The sequence below is a fragment of the Argentina silus genome, assembly GCF_951799395.1.
Source record: "Argentina silus genome assembly, chromosome: 5".
Taxonomy (NCBI): domain Eukaryota; kingdom Metazoa; phylum Chordata; class Actinopteri; order Argentiniformes; family Argentinidae; genus Argentina; species Argentina silus.
In genome coordinates, this window is record NC_139659.1 from 23926431 (window position 1) to 23931430 (window position 5000).

Genomic DNA, 5000 nt, shown 5'->3' on the forward strand with positions numbered 1-5000 from the left:
CCAGGCCGATGCGTGGAGTGGATGGAGCAAGCCCCTATTCCATCTCCCTGTTGCAAAAATCAATTTAATATATAGCCCCCGGGTAGGGGACATATCAGATATTAAACTGATAAGAACAGATACTACACTTGATCTTAGCCAAAAGGCCGAGAAGCGATAAGGCATGAATTGAACCCTGACGACCTCCGCTCCCAGCCAGGTAAATGTCTGAGCCCTGGGTTAACCTGTGACCACGTCCCGGCGAATCCCTTCTCTCCCCATCGCCTTGTCTTACTTTGAAACACAGATATGGGCTCGGCTGGACGCAGAGCCCCCCAAAAATAGCTTCAACTCGTAGGTGTTCCTCTCCACGGAAGTCTTTAGTAAAAGGCGAAAGGCTTTTGCGTGATGAAGAGAAACCAGAGTATATTGACTCCTCAGCCGCCGGCGTGGCACGGCACCGTCTGCCACGCCAGGCCGGAGGCCCGCGGGTTGCCATGAACCAGAACAGGCGTATCCACCATAAGACAGGCTGACACGCACGCACGCGAAACATGCCATAGGTCTGTCTGTCTGTCTGTCTGTCTGTCTGTCTGTCTGTCTGCCTGCATGTCTCTGTCTGTCTGTCTGTCTGTCTGTCTGCATGTCTCTGTCTGTCTGTCTGTCTGTCTGTCTGTCTGTCTGTCTGCCTGCCTGCCTGCATGTCTCTGTCTGTCTGTCTGTCTGTCTGTTTTTTTTTTCTTTTCTTTTTTTTTTTTTACGAAAACGGAGGGAAAATTTAAACTGGCCTTAAAAAGGGCCTCGTGCCTCGCTCTCTTTTTTGGTCCGAAATGTGGTGGAATTTCCACAAGAGACAGGACGCAGCGGCAGGAAAAGTACTGGTTTTAGCACATGAGGTAGGAGTGCACCGTTCCCCGGATGTACTGCAATACCAGGCCGATGCGTGGAGTGGATGGAGCAAGCCCCTATTCCATCTCCCTGTTGCAAAAATCAATTTAATATATAGCCCCCGGGTAGGGGACATATCAGATATTAAACTGATAAGAACAGATTTTTTTTTTGTAAAAGTTTTATTGGTACAAATACACAAGCCATCATTCATATAAAAACACACAGTTATACTTTTCTACACATTTTCCATCATAAAACCATAAAACCACAAAAACCCAGTATATGTGTATTAAAACATAAAGTTTTAAAAGGGTACAGATAAAATGGTTACAGAGTTAAAATAGATGGGTTCATTAAAAGGGTGTAAAAAATAGTTTTTGGTATTAAAAGTGCATTGTGTGGCTTGTAAAATGAGAGTCTTTAGTATGTGTCATAAAAAACGTGGCTGTTGTACAGAAACGGGGTGAGTCCTTATCAAGGTTGCCTCTCCCGGTCTCCTGAACAGCTCATCGAGCCTGCCGTGTCAGGCTCCCAGAGGAGAACCTCGACCTTGGCAGCAGTGGCACTTGCGCAGTCAGGGCCAGACCTCTAGCGTGGGCCGCCGCCCCCTCCTCCGAATGAGCGACGTGTGACGTAGTCCCCCAGGGACACGACGGCCGCAGCTACCACAGCCTGGGGGTTGGTCTCCACGCGCTTCCCTACCAGCAGGCTGCGGGAGGTCCATAGTGCTTCCTTTAAGCATGTGAGGGTGAGCCAGAGTCTGGCAAAGTCGGCCGGTGGGATGCTCCTCCGGCTCACCCCGTAGAGCACCAGTTGGGCGTTCAGGACCTCTCCTGCTGGCAGGCACGGGCATAGTAGGGGGCCGGCAAGTGCCCACAGGTCTTCAGCGGCTCTGCACTCCCAGAGCAGGTGCCGCACCGACTCAGGGGCGCCACACCCCGGTCGGGGGCAGGTGGAGGATGCCACCATGCCCCGGGAGTGCATCACGGCCCTGACCGGGAGGATCTCGTGGGCTACCATCCACGACAAGTCCCGATGTCTGTTCAGCAGAGCAGGGTGGGCCACATTGCGCCAAACGGTAGAGGGCTCGCCGAATGCCAGCCCGCGCACTGGGCTCACTGACTCCCGTTCCTGCACAAGAGAGAGGAGAGAGCGGTGGTTGGTTAAAATCTCAGCTTCCTCTTTTTCCACGTTATGTTTTTTTAAAAATTCTTTGATAAAATTATATGTGGTCGGGAGATTAAAAGACACAGGTGCTCTCAAGTCGGTGGGTAAAATGTGCAGCCGTCTCAGGTAGGACCCCATCCAGAAGCGTGCCATCGCTGTTGTTTTATGTTCTCTGGATGGGGCCAAGGCGTATTTTATATGGAGTGCTGAGTAACGGCTGCCTAAAAACAGGTGGAGGTCCGGGAGCCCTTTTCCTCCATTCTTTGGGGCTTTTTTCACAGTTTCTCTCCTCAGTCTCTCCCACTTGGACCCCCACAGGAAATAAAACATGGCTCGATCGAGGGCTAAAAGAGTGGATCGTGGTGGGATAAAAACAGAACAGATTAATAAAAGCAGAGGTAAAATCACAGATTTAATGATTAAAACCTTGCCTTCAAGGGTCAGTCGTCTCAGTCCCCAGTAACCCAGTCGCTGTCTAACTTTCCCTAAAACGTCCTGCCAGTTCCCTTTCCCTCCCCCCTCCCTGTCAAACTTAACCCCGAGTATTTTGATGTCAGTCTGTGTCACTGTCAGGGGGAGTCCGGTCGTGTCAGTCACTGTCCACGGTCCGTAAAATTGGGCTTGGGTCTTGTCTCTGTTCAGTCGTGCTCCAGAGGCCCGTCCGTACCAGTCAGTCTTGTCCAGTGCTTTGGTCACGGATAAAGTGTCAGTGGATAAAAGGTTGATGTCATCCATGTATAAAACGCACTTGGCGGTCAGTCCCCCACTCCCCGGAATGTCCACCCCACAGATTCGTTGGTCCTTTCTCAAGATCTGCGCCAATGGCTCGATGCAGGCTACGTAAAGGAGAGGGGATAACGGACACCCCTGACGGACACCGCAGTGTATTGCCACCGCTTTTGTTAGTTGCCCGTTAACAAGGATTCTGCTGTTAATGTCTGTGTACAGCAGTCCCACCCAGGCTAGAAACCTCCCTGGAAATCCCATTTTTTTCAATACCTGGAAGAGATACTGGTGCGAGACTCGATCGAAAGCTTTTTCAAAGTCTAAATTTAGGACTACCAGCCGAATGTTTCTGTCTCTCGCATAACAGATGGTGTCTCGGATCAGTACGAGGCTGTCCGTGATCTTCCTCCCCGGAATGGCACAGGCTTGATCCGGGTGAATCACCTCCCCTAAAACCAAAGACATGCGATTTGTTAAAAGTTTGCTAAAAAGTTTACAGTCAAAATTTAAAAGGGTAATTGGTCTGTAGTTTTTCAAGTCAGTCTTGTCATTTTTTTTGTGCAAAAGTGAAACTATCCCTATTCTAAAACTGTCGGGTAGTCTGTCGAGTCGTTCAAAGTCCGTAAAAACAGTCAGTAGGTCGTGTGCTAAAATGTCCCAGAAAGTCAGATAAAACTCCAGGGGAAGTCCGTCTTGGCCGGGGGACTTCCCCTTCTTAAAATTCTTAACACATTTATCTAACTCTAAAAGGGTAAAATCCTGGGCTAAAAACACACTGTCCTCTACTGTCCTATCTACGTACTCTAAAACTTCTCTTAAGGTGTCATTGCATATTTTCTTTTCTGCATATAAATCCCCATAAAAACCCTCCACTACTTCCTTCATTCCATCTGTTTCGCCAACCATATTTCCATCTGCCTTCTTCAAACCCACTATCGCCCCCCCCTTACTAACTATTTTCTTAAAAAAGTACCTACTGCATTTCTCCCCTTCTTCTATATCCCTTTCTTTGCTTCTTAAAATGACACCTTTGCTCTTTATTTCCGCTAAAACTGACATATCTTTCTTTACTCCTTTTATTTCATCGTTAAAATCAAGACCCTGTTGAGTTAAATTAAAATACCGTTGAAGTCTTTTTTGCAGTCCCAACATGCGTCTGTTCTCCCTATCTTTCCTATGCTTACCTATCTTCCTAAAAAAGTTCCTAGTCCGGTCCTTCACCATCTCCCACCAGTGTGCTCGTGTCTCAAAACAGTCTTGAAGGGTCTGCCATCCGCTGAACTGCTCCCTGTACTCCCTCACAACCTCTTTGTCTTCTAGGAGGGAGCAGTTCAGTTTCCACAGACCTCTTCCTACAGTCACACCCGAAGATAGTGGCAGGGTGCATGTAAGCATAGCGTGGTCGGAAAAGAAAACAGGGGCTAATGTGGCATCGGTTGGCGGGCAGTCCCGGGTAAAAACGTAGTCGATGCGAGAGGCTTTGGTGCCGTCACCACTGAACCAGGTGAAGCCCTCCTCTCTTGGATGCACGTTTTTAAAACAGTCGGTTAGCTTAAAATCCCTACATAAACTCTGCAATAAAACCGACGTCTTGTCTACCTTAAAACCTTCGCCTGCCCCTTTCCTATCTTTCCTAGATAAAACACAGTTAAAATCCCCTCCTACTACTAGGGGAGCCCTACCTAGCATGTGGGACTGCAAGTCCTGTAAAAGGTCAAACCTGTCGTTTTTGTCATTAAAACCATACACGTTAAGTACATTAAAATCTTTTCCTAAAAATGTCAAATGTGCTAAAAGTGCCCGACTGTCAGTCACCACCGTGCTGCCCTTCACCAGCACCTGAGGGTTTTTGATAAGAATGGCCACTCCATCGGAGCGGTTGTTGTTGGAACCGCTCCAGATGGAGGGTCCGTGGGTCCACCTCCTCTCCCAGTCCTGGTATGACTTTAAAAACGGTAAGGCGCATTCCTGCAATAAAAACACATCTGACGTGCATGTACTTAAAAATGTTAAAACGGTTTGGGCCCTCACAGCCGTCCTTACACTTCGAACATTTAGGGTGGAGACTGTGAAGGCCATTAAAAGAATGATAAAAACAACAGGTTAAACATTAAAAACAACAGGGTAAAACATTAAAATACTTAAAAGCTACACATTACAATTCTTGTGATATCGGCTCTTCCTTTACTGCACTGGGCAGTGAAGGGTTTGGAGCCATATCTTTCCTAGGAGCTTTC